The sequence below is a fragment of the Myotis daubentonii genome, chromosome 4, assembly GCF_963259705.1.
Source record: "Myotis daubentonii chromosome 4, mMyoDau2.1, whole genome shotgun sequence".
NCBI classification, from domain to species: domain Eukaryota; kingdom Metazoa; phylum Chordata; class Mammalia; order Chiroptera; family Vespertilionidae; genus Myotis; species Myotis daubentonii.
In genome coordinates, this window is record NC_081843.1 from 18,978,306 (window position 1) to 18,995,799 (window position 17,494).

General features: G+C 43.7%; 1 protein-coding gene across 22 annotated transcripts in view; it reads left to right on the plus strand.

The window, feature by feature from the left end:
* Nucleotides 1-17,494, plus strand: part of RBFOX1 (RNA binding fox-1 homolog 1) — a 1,463,300-nt gene that overhangs the window by 1,011,763 nt on the left and 434,043 nt on the right. The gene's annotated exons all lie outside the window — the stretch shown is intronic.

Below are 17,494 nucleotides of genomic sequence, written 5' to 3' on the forward strand. Positions count from 1 at the left end.
CTGCCACCCCCACCAAAGGCATGACAGGAGATTGTGATGTCCCTGGGTCTAAGAGTGTCATCTAGGACTGAGCTTAACGGAAACGTGCACCTGTTTCTTACCTGGGAAGGGTGCTGGTGGCTTGGAGCCTTTCCCTTCCTTCTGAGGACAGCTTCCTTCACTGCAGGAGAGACACAATGAGGCGTCAGAGAGCACTTCCTAAGAGTGAAAGTATTGAAATCTTGGAAGGCTCTCCTGAGAAGAGGCCATAGCACTATCTATGCTGACTGTGTTTATGTGTGTGTGTGTGTGTGCCTACCTACGTGTGTGTATTTGATTGTATCTGTGTGTGTTTAAGTATTTCATGTTTGTATGTGTATATGGTATATGTGGGTGTGTTTGTGTATGTGCATATACAGGTATATGTGTGTGCACATGTTTGTGGGTATACACATGTGTATGTTTGTGTGCATTTACCTGTTTTATGCACACGCATGTGCACATATATTTATGTATATGTGCATGTCTTTGCGTATGCATGTTTGTGTGTTTGTGTATATGTGTGTGTGTGTGCATACATGGGCATATATCGGTGTTTGTGTGCGCACATGTGTATGTCTGTGTATATATGTGTGCACATGTTTGTGGGTAGACCTGTATGTGCATGTTTGCATGTGTGCTGTGTTTGTGTGCATATATGAAGCATGCATATGTGTACATGTTTGTGTGTATCCATGTTCGTGTCTGTGTGTATCTGGGGGGTCTGCACCTGCACCTGGCCGGAGTTCCGTCTTCAGAGGCCAGGCTGCATCCCTGTGTTTTGCTGACTCTTTCCAGCATTTTGCCTCAGGAATAGGGGAGTGAGCTGAAACCTTACATTTTCTTTCTCTTCATGAGTCTCACTAAATACTTTTCAAATCACTATTCTCTGCCGCCCAAAGGTGTGTTTGGAAGTGGCAATTAACAAATACATTTATGATATATACATTTTCTTTCTCTCACTCTCCTTCAGTGTGCATGTCATCTGAGACACATGGAAAGAGATGGAAAAAAAGATGAAGATAGCGATAGTGAGAGAGAGGAAGCCAGAGGGAGGAGACACAGAGAGACAGGGAAAGATAGGGAGAAACAGAGAAAGACGAGAGAGAGAGAGAGAGAGAGAGAGAGAGAGAGAGAGAGAGAGAGAGAGAGAGAGAGAGAGAGAGAGAGATCTGTATCTCACGTTAGTCAGTGAGCTCACAGAGGAAGGAGGCATGTTTGAGGGAGAAATCAGGAAAACAGTAACTAGGTGTCACTCTTTACCAGCAGTAATTGAACAGAGAAGTAGACACACACAAAAAGAATGATTTTGTTAACCAGACGATGTGATTTGTTGTAAGGATTTTAGGGTTAGGCAGTGCGTGCATGTGTGTGTGCGTGTGTGTGTGCGTGCGTGCATGTGTGTGTGCGTGTGTGTGTGCATATGTGTGTGTGCGTGTGGGTGTGCATGTTTGTGTGTGTGTTTCTTTCCCTCCTACCTGGCTGTGAGACTTTCACAAGTCACCTCTCACAGTGATAAAAAAGGAGTTTCAGCAGGGATTGCCTATATTTTCCCGTGTCCCCTGCAGGAGGTAATCAGGAGCCTGTCTGAGAGCATCAGAAGCTGCGGCTGCACTGGGGGCTTGAACTGGCCCCTTCCCCTCCCTTCATCAACCCCATGCAGTTCACATGCTCAGCACAGGGTTGTTGCTGGGGTCTGGGTAGGCATGTGGGCTGTCCTCACGGAGCTGATATCCCCGGTGTCACAAAAGTGCCTGCTTCCTGCTGGTGTTCACAAGAGGAGGGGAGGGGAGGAGGCCTCTGGGGGCAGACAGAGCAGGCCTTTGCAAGGGAACATGGCGTTGGCCACCGGCGGTCTTCATTATCCCCCTCCGCACAGGTAGCCGGGCTGGCTTTGTGTCAGGCCTGAGCAGAGAAGCCTCGTTAATTCACCCCCATGAAAATGGAAGTTTCATAAGCATTGACTTAATTAATGAAGAGGCAGGCAGCATGCTCCACCAATTAACACCACAGGGAAAAGGAAAATGGGCTTTCTTTTGGCATGTTGTGCCAAAGTTAAGGACTGTAACACACAGCAAATAAATAGAGATGCTTTTAATGAGCCGCAAGATCGAGCTGAATAACTCAGAAAGGATGGTGGGTAAACACTGCCAACTCTTTGCACCGTTAAGAGTAATTGATGAGCATAGTTAAAAGTTTGAGGGGGGAAAGGGACTGTCGGGGCTGCAGCCGCACTTGTTCATAAATGCATTTTCCTCTGAAAGTAGCTGTTAGGTGTGTTAACGGATGTAATCTGCAGCTGGAAACAAATATGATGGACTAGGCATTTTGTAGTGCCCAGGAAATAGAAGATGTAGCTGGTCTAGAAGGAATATTGAGGTGAATTTTTCACACTTGCTGGGATTGTCTTTGCCTCAGCCCCTCTGCTGTAGATCCTGGCCCCGCATACACCTGGAAACAGAAGGGAGGGGCTTGGTAAAGTGGCGTTGGAACCACTCCATTCCTCTCTGAAAGCCAGATGGATAACTGAATGATTTTTCTCTATGCTCATAATATTAATACATGACCTTCCTTCCACCAAAGGGGTTTTTATTGTTTCTGAAAGAGCAAGTGCATTGTCCAAGGAGGTTTTCCGACCAAAGAGAAATCCATTTGATCAAAAAATAGCAACGCAATAGGTTTTAGTAGCTCTTTTAGCTATTTTTAACGATCTGAGTTGTATTGGCTTTGTCAATGTGGTGTGTCTGGTCCAACTAAACTTCATCTTAAAATTAAAGTGGGGCCCTAGTTGGTTTGGCTCAGTGGATAAAGCGATGGCCTGCAGACTGAAGGGTCCCGGGTTCTATTCCAGTCAAGCGCACATGCCTAGTTGCGGGCTCGATCCCCAGTAGGGGGTGTGCAGGAGCAGTCAATGATTCTCTCATCATTGATGTTTCCATCTGTCTTTCCCTCTCCCTTCCTCTCTGAAATCAATAAAACTATATTTTAAAAAAATTAAAGTCAGAGCATTCACATGTTTAACCCAAGAGAATTGCATTGTGGATGCCAGGCCAATGAAACCCAATGATGCTACATATCCTACCAGCCCTGCCTGGTCCCATCAGCCCTAGCAACAGAAATGCAGGTGAAAGTGTTTGGCATTCGTGGAGAGCATGCTCTGAAGGGAGGGGGAGGAAGGTGACTCAACATGGCCCTGCTCAGTGGGCCTTGGTCTTAACCGTCTCCCTGGTTCTGTCATTCCATCATGCAAATGGGATTCTATTTCAAATTGTGTATCATGCACCCAAGGTGTCCCTAAGCACAAGCCAACATCTTCATCTGCTGTTGATTAAAAAAAAAAAAAGAACAATGTACTATGTCAGGCATTTCTGAATGGTGGAGTGTTGGCACCAACACGGAACCTTCTTCCTAAGCAGTTTCCTAAGATCTGACTATGTGTGAGTTTCACTTCATGTGCCCACCGTGGACAAGACCCTAATGTTGGATGTGTCTCTTGGAACCTGCATCACTTTCAGGTACCATTGCTTCGTCTTTTTTTTTCCTAGTTGAGAACCTGTACCTATAATTTTAAACAATCCACTTTATCAGTGATTTAGGGCAGTGTTTGTTCAGATTGTGCTCCCTGGACCTGCCTCAGAATCATCTGGAAACCTGGTTTGAAGTGGAGTTCCCAGGCCCACATTGACCTATGATGTCAGCATAGTCCTTGAATCAACATCATTAATGGGCATCCCGGTGTCCCCAAGTTCCCTTTATCTCCAGAACATTTACGTCTCATTCTACTTTCTGTCTGTCATAACCTAGTGCATTTTGGGGATTTTCTACTGAATGTGTGCTTAGGAAAGCTAAATGAATTTGCATTTCACAGACTGATGAGAAGAGACACTTGTCCAGCTAATAAAACAATCCACTGTTCTCCAAACCCAGCAATGAAGAGCTTAATTTTGGGGGGTTGTCTGTCTGACTACCGGGTGTGTGTTCATTCTGTTCCCAAAGATGAGGCCAGGAGAGTGGTGACTAACTGAGATTTTATTGGATTGAAGCATTGTATTCTGTGGCCCGTATTTAGATGTCTCTCCAAGAGCCATCAGCACCTTTTAGAGGGTGCGATTCAAAACAGTTGCATTGCACGCAGTGGTTCTCAACCTTCCTAATGCCGCGACCCTTTAATACAGTTCCTCCTGTTGTGGTGACCCCCAACCATAAAATTATTTTCGTTACTACTTCATAACTGTAATTTTGCTACTGTTATGAATCATAATATAAATATGTGATATGCTATATGTGTTTTCCGATGGTTGCGACCCACAGGTTGAGAACCGCTGTAGGGGTTCAAGAAATAGTTTGGAAATTGTCAGAATAAGAGCTGCCCAGCCACTAGTCAGGTCTCTGAAGGCAAGGTAGCCACATTATAAAAGGGAAATCTCTTTTCTTCCTAAATTATGCTTCACACCGTGTACACACTTTAACATGTCTGCATAGTTACTGTCCATGAGGTTTGTTATTCCACTGGAGTGGTCACAATATTTAGAAGTGAGACCAGAGAATGTGAAGCCGATGAGAAGTGAAAAGTTAATTTCCATTTCAGAGGAGTTTCTGATTTTTCTTAGTCGTGCTGACATCTCAGCATGTCCAACTGCGAAATGGGCAGAAAACCATAAAATGCAGAAGAGATTTCAGAGTCTGGGTTTTTCTCTGCGATGGAAAAGTAGAGAGGCAGCATTTTATTTATTTATTTGTACCATTATTAGCCAAGGTGTCAATCACTTAAAATTTTCTCATGTGTTGAAAGCTGTGTGTCAGTCCTCCAGCTGATGGTATGAAAGATGGCGGTGAATAGTCCCGCTAAATAGAGTCCGCTTTTCAAAAGCCCAGCTGGAGGCAAGAATGAGACGCAGAAATGACCACAGCAGAGGGAAGGTGACCGCAAAGCAGCACAAATGCTTCTCTGCTCTTGTTTATTTTACTCAAGTGCAGGAAGTCCCGGCAATTAAGGTATTCATGCTACATTCGACAGGCAAGCGGCCCTCATGTACAAAGTCTCATGTTGGCTGTGTAGGTAGCTCCCCTGTCAATCCCAATTATTAACACACTCCTCAGCGATGCAAGTTTCCTCATTCATTCTTACGGAACTGTTAGGGCATGCAGCCGCCCAGAGCTCTGTCAAAATGAGTTCTCCTTCTTTGAATAGTTGGCAGTGCCGGGAAGTGACAGCCTAAAGCTCTTGGGATACTGCGATCCAGGGATCCAGGGATCCAGGGATCCAGGGATCCAGGGGAGGCAGCGAGGCACAGTGGTTATGTGTCCTGGGTGCTAGCACAGCCCAACGCTCCCTTCATCCAATTGTGAACTGTGTGCTGGCACCTGTAAGCCTTTTGTCCTCACAGGGTTGCCATGCAGATTAAATGAAATCTTATGTCAGATCCAGCCCCAGGCCTGACCCACAGCAGGTGCTCTGTAGCAACTGCTGTTACAGTGGGAAGCGGGAACCATGCAACCACAGGAGGTCCCCAGGGGCTCACCATGAAAGATGGCTGTGTCCCAGCATGTAGAGAAGGTCCCCACTTATGAAGGTTCAACTAGATGATTTTCCAGCTTTACAACGGTGAGAAAGTGATGCGCCTTCAGTAGAAACGGCATTCATTTTTTTAATTGAATGTACTTGGGTGACATTGGTTAATAAAATTATATAGGTTTCAAGTGTACAGTGCTATATACATCATCTGTATTTTGGATTGTGTGCTCACCACCTGAAGTCAAGTATCCTTCCATCACCCTTTATCCAACCCTTTATTTTCTTTAACCTCGCTCCTTCAACCTTTTTCTCTGGTAATCACCATACTATCTTCTGTGTCTATGAGTTTTTTGTTTGTTTGTTTAATCCCAATCCCCCAACATCCCTTCCCTCTGACAATTGTCAGTCTGTTCTCTGTATCTTTGAGTCTGTTCCTATTGTGTTTGTTTATTTTGTTCATTAGATTCCACATATAAGTGAAATCATGTGATACTTGCCTTTCTCTGACTGCCTTATTTAACTTAGCATAATGCTCTCCAGGTCCATACTGTAGCAAAGGGCAAAATATCCTTCTTTTTTACAGCTGAGTAGTATTCCATTGTGTAAATTACCATGGGTTTTTATTCACTCATCTACTGATGGATACTTGGGAGGCTTCCAAATCTGAGCTATTGTAATTAATGCTGCAATGAACATAGGGGTGCCTATATTCTTTCAAAGTAGTGTTTCAGTTTTCTTTGGATATATACCCAGAAGTGGAATTGCTGGGTCAAAAGCCAGTTCCATCTCTAACCTTTTGAGGTAACCCCATACTGTTCTCCACAGTGGCTGCACCAGTCTGCATTCCCACCAACAGTGCAGGAGGGTTCCCTTCTCCATATCCTCACCAGCACTTGTCCTTTGTTGATTTATTGATGACAGCCATTCTGACAGGTGTGAGGTGATATCTCATGGTGGTTTTAATTTGCATCTCTCTGATGATTGGTGACATTGAGCATCTTTTCATATGGCTGTTGGCCATCTGTTTGCCCTTTTTGGAAAAGCATCTATTCAGGTCCTTTGCCCATTTTTTATTTGGATTGTTTTGTTTGTTTGTTTGTTTGTTTGTTTTTGTGTGGTTTTTTTTATTGCTTAAAGTATTACAAAGGGTATTACATATATGTCCTCCCCCCCCCACCCTTGACAGTCCCCTAGCCTCCCCTATCCCCCAGTGTCTTATGTCCATTGGTTATGCTTATATGCATGCATACAAGTCCTTTGGTTGATCTCTTACCCTCCTCCCTCCTGCCCCCCAACCCTCCCCGGCCTTCCCGCTGCAGTTTGACAATCTGTTTTAGGCAGCTCTGCCTCTGTATCTATTATTGTTCAAAAGTTTATACTGGTCTCTATTATCCATGAATGAGTGAGATCATGTGGTATTGTTATTGTTTTTGTTTTGTTGTTGAATTGTATAAGTTCCTTATACATTTTGGATATAAACTGCTTATCATATGTGTCTTTGTTGAATATGTTCTCCCATTCAATGGGTTGTCTTTTCATTTTGTTGATGTCATTTTTGTTGTTGTGCAAAAACTTTTTAGTTTGATAATAGTTCTGTTTATTATTACCTTTGTTTCCCTTGCCCAAGGTGACATATCAGAAAAAAATATTGCTAAGAGAAATGTAGGAGCTTTTACTGCCTGAATTTTCTTCTAGGATTTTTATGGTTTAAGTCTTGAACACTGATCTTTTCCCAGGCTAGCAATATGCAGTGTGATACACTCTCATGATACGGGGCAGCCCCAGTGAGATGATTTTACTTAACTGTAGGCAATGTGGGTGTTCTGAGCATGTTTAAGTTAGGCTAGGCTAAGCACGGATTTGGGTAGATTAGGTGTATTAAATGTGTCTTTGCCTTACAATATTTTCAACTTCTGGGATTATCAGTACATAACCCAGCCCTAGGTACAAGGAACCCCTATACAGGCATTATTCAGTGCTTCACTGAAGGGGTGTTTGTCCAGGATTCTCACTCATGACGTTTTGCCCAATCATCCTTCTCATTGTAGTGAATTTCTTTCTGTGAGGCTCCCTCGTTGCCCAGCATAGACTTCTTTGCTCTATGGCTTTTCTGCTATGGCTCCTTCTCCTCCTTCCACTTTCCAGGAGACTCTTGTGGGCTGGTACCTGCTTGAAGGACAGGTTTCTGTTTCTCACTTCCCAGCAGCAGCCTGGAAGGTTAGCTGCCAAGCTGGATGGGGGCAGGTCACCTGCATCTCCAAGGGTTAGAGGCTAGCGCAGAGGGGGGATTAGCCAGGGTTAGGGAGGTTGTCATTCATGGCTGGGTCAGCCGAAGAACTCAAGTTTGAGACCAGAGTAATGAGGAGGCAAGACCTTCAGGGGAGCTGTCACAGGGCCAATGAAATCACATGTGCCTCCTGTTCTCAGAGCCTGTGGAAGGATTTCTCTCTGAGCCTAGATTTGACAGTCAGTAGTAGACAAGGCTTCAGGGTTTGATGTGTGTCTATGGGGAGCTATATGGACAGATGTGAAAAGAGAAACCCAATCAAAGTATCTTTTTCATTCAATCATGGTAAATTAGTATTGGTAATGTAAATAATATATTATGATAGATTCTGCTTAAGTGCTTGTCCTGTAGGAGGTACTTAGCATGAGTCCCATTTTATTTTATTTTTTATTTTTTTAAAAAAATTTTTATTGCTGAAATTATTACATATGTCCTCTTTTTCTCCCTGTTGACCCCTTCTAGCTCACCTCTACCCATCAACCCTGGCCTGTACCACCCTATTATCTGTGTCCATGGGTTATGCATATTTGCATACAAGTTCTTTGGTTGATCTCTTCCCAGCCACTCTGCCTTCCCTCTGGGATTAGACAGTCTGTTCCATGCTTCTATGTCTCTGGGTCTACTTTTTTTCATCAGTTCATTTTGTTCATTAGATTCCACATATGAGTGAGATCATATATTTGTATGTCTTTGACTGGCTAATTTCGCTTAGCATAATACTCTCCATTTTGTAGGTGGGTTTATTCAGCCAAGAATTATGCAAGAAGTCAAGCTTCCACTGAGGTCAGCTGAACTCCCAATCGGTGCACTTCCACGTTATGCTATTCATTTGAGTGTCTGATGTCTAGGAGCTCCAGAAATGTTGACTGGATTCCCCACTACAAGCACATAGTGCTGGATGTTGCAGGACATGTGAAAGTGCAGAGCATGTAAGCCCTGCCCTCTGTGGAACCCTCAGTGGGGACGGATATGAGCCAGGTGGACAGAGGCAGAGAACATACCCGAGAATTTTTAGTTTTCGTTGGATAGAACTGGGGACATTTCTGAAACACAAAGAGCATTTTTCTGGGAGAACTAGCAATTTCTTTATTAAAATCTATAAACCTCTCATGTAATTTGGTTAGCATGCCTGGTAATTTAAATGCACCCAGCTGAAAGTGGACATAAATTGGGATAGGAAGACCTAATTCACATTCATATGCCTTATGCACTTCTGAAATATTTGACTTATAAGGGCATGAGTAAAATATTATATATTATTAACATATAAATATATTAAATTTAGGATCAGTGGGATAATTTACTAACTTGATTGTTCTTGGTTTTGTAGGAACTAGATTTTCAAATAGCATTTTCTACCCTGACTCCTCCCTTTAAAAAAAAAAAAAGTTTCAGTTGAAGAACTAGCCAAATGCAGTCATTTATTGAGAAGAGGTCCACGGTGCTCATATGCCAATTACAAAGTGGCTTATTTTAGTCTTAGTACAAGCAAACATTATGGAATCTTTTTCTCTAAATGTGGGTGATAAAACTCAGCAGCGTTCATGTCAATATGCTGACTCTATCAAAAGCCTTTGGAAGCCCCGTGACATTTGAATTCTGCTCCTGTGAAGGAGTGGTGTTGTCATCACCCTTGGCCTATGAAGAAGTCTCTCCCAGGTGTCTCTAGTCCAGTGGTTCTCAGTCTTGCCTTCAATGTATGGAGCTGTAATATACTGCTGCCTGGCCCTCACTGTCAGAGCTTCTGATTTAATTAGTAGAGAAGTCTGGGCATCAAGATTTTTTGATGTTTCAAATGAGTGTGTGTTGGGATGGAAGAGGGGACATGTCTCAAAAAGGACATGTATTCTCATGTTTGGGCTATCTTGGCCCTGTCGGTGTACTAGGCCCTTGTTATTCTGTGTCATCAGGAGACCAGCACCATCAGCATCACTTAGGAACTCACTGGCAATGCAGAATCTCTGCCCCCCACCCCCCCCCCCCACACACACACACTGAGACAGAATCTGAACTTGAAGGTGGCCCCAGGTGCTCAGTGCACTTGGAGCTACAGAAGCATGAAACTACATAGGTACCAGTGAGGAGGAGGGTGACAATGATGACCAATCTCTTATTGAACATCTGCTATATGCCAGGCACTAGGCTAAGACATATTGGTGATATGCTTCTCTTACATTGTTTCAGGAATTAAATGATGCCATGAATGAAAAGCAGTAAACCCAGTGTCTAATATCCTGACAGAGTTCCAAAAATACTTTATTATTATCTTGTTTAGTTCTTACAATGGCCCTATAAAGAAGACAATATAATTCCTCATGTACAGTTGAGGAAATTGTGCGTTACTTGTTCAGAGTCCCCAGATAGTAGATGGAAGAGCTGAATTGCCAACTGAGGTCTTTCCCCATAGCCATGAACTTAGCCTATTTGCCATAATGTAAAGGATAGGACTATGACTCTAGATGTAAGGTTTTAGATTGTCTTCCTTCCATGGGCCACATGAGACTACAGGATTGGGCCTTGCATTGATGTAACTAAACTGGGTCCTGACTGGTGTGGCTCAGTTGGTTGGGTGTTGTTCTGTGCACAGAGAGGTTGTAGTCTGGATTCCTGGTCAGGACTCAATCCTCAGTAGGGAGCATGCAGGAGGTGACTGATTGAGGTTTCTCTCTCATCAATGTTTCCCTCTCCCTTCCTTTCTCTCTAAATCAGTAAGAACATTTTTAAAAAGGGATACCTAAGCAAGGCAGGGCAGGGGTGCTTTGTTCTCCTTAACACTTTATTTAAGAACTAGAGGCCCAGTGCATGAAATTCATGCATGGGTAGGATCCCTAGGCCTGGCCAGTGATCAGGGCAGATTGGGGCCTTCTGGCTGCCAGCCGGGGTCTTCCTTCCCCAGCTGCCGGCTGCTGGCCTGGGCCTTTTTTCGCTCCACGCTGCCCCCTGGTGGTCAGTGCACATCATAGTGAGCAATCGGTCTCCCAGTCAAACTCCTTGCAGGGACACTTTGCATATTAGCCTTTTATATATATAGATGACAGAAATCTAAATAGAACTGCCTTTAGTCAAGAGATGAATATATTGTACTCTTAAGACCATGGATTTTATGGTTCAAAATGGTTTCAGGTATGGCTGGATCTAGGAACCAAATGATGCCTTCCTCAAGAATGTGCTTTGCTGTAACTGTAGGCTCTACTTTCCTTGGTGTTTACTTTATTTCATGACACATTCTCCCTAAATGGTAGGAAGTTGTTTCCCAGAAACTCTGGACTGAGACTACCAACTTATCAAGAGCAGCATACAAAGAGTACTTCTTTCCCAGTCATCATGGCAGCATCCCACTGATAACTCTCTGTATCGTAGATCCATCCTTGAACCATGGGACATGGTCTGGAGCATGTGATATCCTGATTAGACCGGTTTGGACTCAGGATGAATAAGGCTGTATGAACTAGAAGTTCTATATGTCTAGGGCTAGAGAAGGATATGTTTCTTTAACAAAATGCAAGCTGTTATTCTTATCCTGAGGAAAAAATCATTGGTAGATGTTGGAAACTGATGTCCACCATAGGGTGTCAGTTAAGGGAGTCAGGTAGAAAAAAGTGGGGTGGGGGCAACCGGCATTGCCTCTCCACCTGCCTGCATGTGCATTCTGTGGACCACATCCTGGCTCCTTCCCCTTCCTGCCATTACAGCTCCTTTCAACTCCACCTCCCGAGGAAGAAAGGAGCCAACAGTGATGGCTCTGTCTGGTATTGGGGCGGTACTATATTGTTTACCCCATTAACCCATTATCTGTTCACAGGCATTCTGTGAGTGGATCTTGCAGACTCAAGCTTCCAGGCCAGAAAAGACAGCTCACAAATCTAGGGATGGGTCTAAGGTCATAGCTAATTGGAAGGACTATCTGGATTTCAGGCTCACTTCAAAAGCCTGTGCTCCTGTATAGTCCTCTCTGCAAATAAATACATAAAAAAAAATGTCATTAAAATAAAACCCAAGCCAGAGATTACAAATTTGAGAATTTGCAATTTACAAGTTAGTGGATTTTATGGCTTGCAAATAGTCTTTTTTTCTTCTCATGTTTTGTGTGTGTGTGTGTATGTATGTGTGTGTGTATGTATGTATGCATGTTAATAAATAACATTTTATGTAAAAATATGAATTTCTGCCTTCTCCCCATCCCTCCAAGATGAGGAATTACTGGAGTAGAGATACGGTTGTCCCCTCTGGCAATGCATGCTTTCTGCATTCACCCAAAGCTCCCACCTGGCCAGCGTCAGTCACTTAGAGGATTTATTCAGCACTGAAGGCATTTGAGCTTGCAAATCCTGGTGTAATAGTAGCATGTCACCTACTCATATACATGGTGGCCTATGTGATGTGTCATTCCATCCCCAGAATACCTCCAAAACACAGCGTGTGCTCTATAGCCACATCTCTATATGTCTATACTGATTCTCACTGTCACACACACACACACGCACACACACACACACACACACACACACACACACACACACGGAATTGGCCTTTGCTTTGCTCTTTTCCCTCCCCGCCCCCTCTCATTTAGCTCTCTGCATAATCCTCCTCTTGTAACCTTCATCTCCACGATGTAGGAATTTAGCATGCTCTCTACCCAACCGCATTAATAAAGCACTTAACAGTATGCAATTTTATTCAGGATTATTTATCTAACTATCTCTGCTGAAGTGCTACTTCTGCAGCTCTTCATACACAGCGGTTTCCCTGGGGGCAGCTCTCAGAGTCCAAAAGCCTCGACTGAAATGCAAACCCAAGGATGCAGCTGCACAGCCAAGCGTTCCAGGCCCAGTCATTGCAAAACTGGGCACTGACAGTGGGCATTTGGTCCATCCGCCTGGCTCTAGGCCATTGGTTCTCAACCTTCCTAATGCCGTGACCCTTTAATACAGTTCCTCATGTTGTGGTGACCCTCAATTTCATTGTTACAAATTGAACATAATTAAAACATAGTGATTAATCACAGAAACAATATGTAATTATATATGTGTTTTCCGATGGTCTTAGGCAACCCCTGTGAAAGGGTCGTTCGACCCCCAAAAGGGTCGTGACCCACAGGTTGAGAACCACTGCTCTACGCAGCGCTGCACCCCCTAACCTAGGCGCCCTGAAATTATTTCCTTCTTGTGGCAATTGCAAGCAATTCTAATCTCATAATTGCAGTTTCCTGTCTGGGAGAGCCCAGAGCAATGATGAAGTCTGTCTTAGCTGTTTTACTCCTGGCCTCAATGATGGATTATCTCACATCCCTCTCCCTGTTTCTCCACAGTCAGGCAGTTCTTCATTGTGGGGCTATCCCAAGTACTGGAGGACTTTTAGCAGGATTCCTGGTCTCAGGCCACGAGATACCCAATAGCACACAGTCGTGACAACATTTCTTCTATATTGATCAATGCTCGCTTGGGGCAAATTTGCCTGGTTGAGAACCACTGTCTTACAGGAACATGGCATGGATTAGCTACGGGACAGCAGGCATTCTGTTTGAGTTTACTCATTGATGTTTGTCAACATACAGTAGATTCCCAATACATATGTGTTGAATGGATGAATGCATTTCCTCCTCGTCAAAGCTGAAGATTATATTCATCCCCAAAGTAAAATGAAAAAAAACTCTAGTCTTTAAACTCACATTTTAGGAGGGAAATCAAGGGCTCCCTTTGATTTCCTCCTCCCACCATCATTATCAAAGGAGTTCAATAAATGTTTGCTTATTGATGGCCTAAATCATTATTATGACTCTCTTGACTTAAATATCTACAGTATGGCAGTCCAGAATAGGTGTGATCATTTAATTTCCTGAGTGATTCATTGCTATATGTAATTTTATAGATTGAGAAATTGGAAACCAGAGAGGTTAAGTAATTTGTCCAAGGCCACACGGCTGTAAAGTTGTGGAGCCTTGATGCAGACTTGGTCTGGGAGGATCCTTGGGATCTTCTTTTTCCTCTGCACCTTATTGTCTTGCTCTCTTCTGTTAAAGCTCAATGTAGGATGACAGGAAGAACATTAATCCCAAGGTGAGATATGCAAGAGGTTAAGTTGATTTGACTGAGTTTCCCATTACATTCATTTTTCAGGGGGGAAATTGATTAAAAACAGAACCACTTGGTCATAACTTCACATTCACTTGAAAATGAGAAAAGAGTTTTATAGACCCATAGCTTCACCTTATCAGTTGCATTGTGAGAGAAGAAGAAGATGGATGGAGTGGGGCAAAGAAAATAATAATATTACACGGCTTTACATGGAAGGGTCGAGTGAGGAGAAGATTAGCTGGAAGGATGGGGAACAGAAGGCTAAGAAAGAAGACACAAAAGAGATATGTCTAAATTATTTTAAAGCATGGTTAAGGGACTCAAGGAGAAATACAAAGAAGGAAGCACTCTAAAAGGTCAGAAAAAGTAGTCAAGTAAGAAGCAAGGTAATTTAAACATAAAAAGGAAAAGCTGCAGATACTTTGTTCATGCTTCAGAAAGCATCCGTCTTAAAGCTCGCGATGTACCAATAATTCATTGCAATCTTCTGCAAGACACGAAAGTGTTTCACAAAGACACGCTTCCCCCCTGAGCCGAAGAATACCTGAGATGGCCCAAATTCCCTTTAAAATGAAACCACTAAGTTTTCTCTACATTAACCTTGATGATGATGTGTAGGACCTTGCCCAATAATGGACGTATGGAGATGGCCTGGTTAGTTTTCCTATCTATGTAGGGAGATATCATTCAGATACTGATATATGAAAATATTATGGGATGAGAAGGAAGGGAGAGAGAGAGTGAGGGAGGAAGGAAGGGAAAGAAGCTAAAAGAAAGATCCCCCTTCTCACCATCCTTTTCTCTTCCATTTAGTTTTTAGTCCACCATCTTTTTTTAAAAAAATCAGGCATATGCTATGTGTCAGACACTGTGTGAGCCACATGAGAAACAGTGGCAAGCAAAACCAAACAGGGCACCTGCTCTCATGGAGAACTGTGAGGATGGCAGAAAAGAATCCAGTCATCGTGATTATATGTGTCGGGGCAGGCTCTGGATTCTTGCATTCACACTTTGCTTCTGGCCTGACATGTCAGCTTCAGCAGTTCATTAATTTGAAAGCCTGGCTCTCAAAACCCCATGGATTTGGGGCCCTGGATGAGCACACCGAGGAAAGAGCTGAGTGTCCTGCCTTAATGAAGCACTGCCCGGCAGACTCAGCTCCCATCCGCGAAGGAAAGGAAAGCTGGGTCGGCTTTGTTTCCCAAACTGAGTGAAGGGGTTGGGTTCCTCCTCTGGTCTCTGATGCGCTCATTCCGGGATTTGCTCATAGCAAAGTGTTGCCACATTAAATATGGAAGGGAGAGCCACTTGCAGTTGAAAGTGACCTCAAGGTCACCTCAGCCAGCCAGCAGGAATTTACACTGCTGGGTTCTTGCTCTTTGGACTTAAACTTTCTCCACACTTTTCCTCAGTTTGTTGTTTACCCAGTAGAATTGCTACTGTGGAGGGCAGGCCATTTTATTCTTAGGCAACTGACAGTTCCTCATTTTTGTAAACCCACCTGTCCTCCCCGAAATTACTGGCTGAGGTTCTACCTTCTGATACCAGACAAGCAGTCACTCCGGTCTTTGGAGCTATGGGGTCCAAAGCCCTGGGCCGGAGTTCCAACGCCAGCCCTCTTCAGATTAAAAGCCAAGCAAGCACTCTGGCTCCCTGGGCATCATCAGTCCTTTCTATTAAATGGGGAGTATTTCTCAAGGCCTAGCTCTCCAGAATTCAGTGTGGAGTGTGCGTGGTTACCTGGAGAACGTGGGTTTTCTTCACATGGTAGCATAGAGCCCCTATAGCTCAAAGCTACCATCCTCCACAGGACAATCCAGGAAGTTAGAACAGGATGTGTGTTTTCTGATGCCTGGGTTTAGGGAGAAGGGAGGATTTGGATCAGTTTGACCTGGAGGATGATCGCGTGTCCATCCTTAAACCAATCAGAATGAGTCAGAAATGGGCTGCTGTGGTGGGTGTGACTGAGGCGGAGTATTTGAGAGTTTAGTCAGGGAAACGATCACAATGGCCACTACTATGTGGCATCTAAGAGCAAGCAGTTTATCCAGCTCAGTCATCATCCTGGCCAAACTTTTAAAGGGCAAAGAGAAGTTTTCCAAAGGATTAAACATAGAATTGCTGTATGACTCAGCAATTCCACTCTTAGGTAAATACCCTGAAGGACTGAAAACAGGAATTCCAGCAAATACTGGTACATGAATGTCCATAACAGCACTGCTCACGGTTGCCAAAAGGTAGAAACAACAGACATGTCTTCCAATGGATGACTAAACAAACTGGGGCCTATCCGTGCAGTGGAATATTATTCAGCCACACACAAAAAAATGAAGTGCTGAGATTGCTGAAATGTGGATGAACTTGAAAAACATCATACTGATAGAAAGAAGCCAGACACAAGAAGTCACATATTGTACAACTCGATCTGTATGAAATATGCAGAATAGGTAAATTCATAGAAACTGAGGGCCTATTGGTGATTACCAGAGAATGTGGAGAAGGATGTAAGGAATAACTGTTTAATGGGTTAGCAGATTTCTTTTGGAAGGATGAAATATTTTAAAACTAGACAACAGTGTTGGTTGTACATCATTGCAAGTGTACCAAATGCCATGGAATTGTTCACTTTAAAATAGTCCATTAAAAGGCAAGGAGACCTGGGGTGCAGCCTTGGGTGAGATATGTAACTTGCTTGATCCACATATTTCTTTCACAAAATGGGCAAGAGATGTCTACATCTTTGGATGATGGATAGGTTCAAAGGAGATCATGTTTATAAGCCAACTGCTAGCTGCTCAATCAATCCCACATAGGCACCCCCCTCAACACACACACACTTGTATGCACGTTGACACCCAGATAATCCCTGCTCAGTAGGATGGCTTTGAACTTTCAGATAACATATGTGAAGAAGTTACCTACCACATATTATGATCCAAACTTGTCATACCCACATCCCCAATTTCTCAAAACTTGCTCTTCCTCCATCTCCACAGCAGTCAGTTGCCGTCCCCGCCCCTAGTGCTGCAGTGGGCTGCCCTCCCTGCTCTATTTCCTTTGCTTTCACTAGATTCTTCTCACGGCCGCCAAAGAGCACATCTCAGAATGCATACCAAATGCTTTTCCTTCCCAGCTCAAAACCTCACCGCACTTGCAATTAATTCCAGCCACCTTCATGTAAAACCCTCAAAGGCTGGCTACTGCCAATCTCTCTAAATCCATCCCCTTTTTCTCATTCTGATCCTATTGACTCTGACTTGTCTGAAGCTGGCTCCATCCCAGCTGAAAAGTCACCTTTGCAAAGACCTTCTGTACCCAACCTTTTCACCCTGATGACCCCACTTCTGCTTTCTTCTTTGCCATGGCACCCTGTTCACTTGCTTCAAAACCTTTATTACCCTTTGTGATTTTAAACAATTGACTTGTTTTGTGCTCATTGTCCACCTTATGAGTGAATGCAGCTCCGCCGACCAGTGCGATGCTTGGTGTATAGCAGGCCCCTGATCAGTGCCGTTCAATGAGACCGCTGTGCGGACATTGTTATCATTAACGTCCTGAGAATGCTACAGAGTCTGCTTTGCCCCAAAGTACAAACTGGTG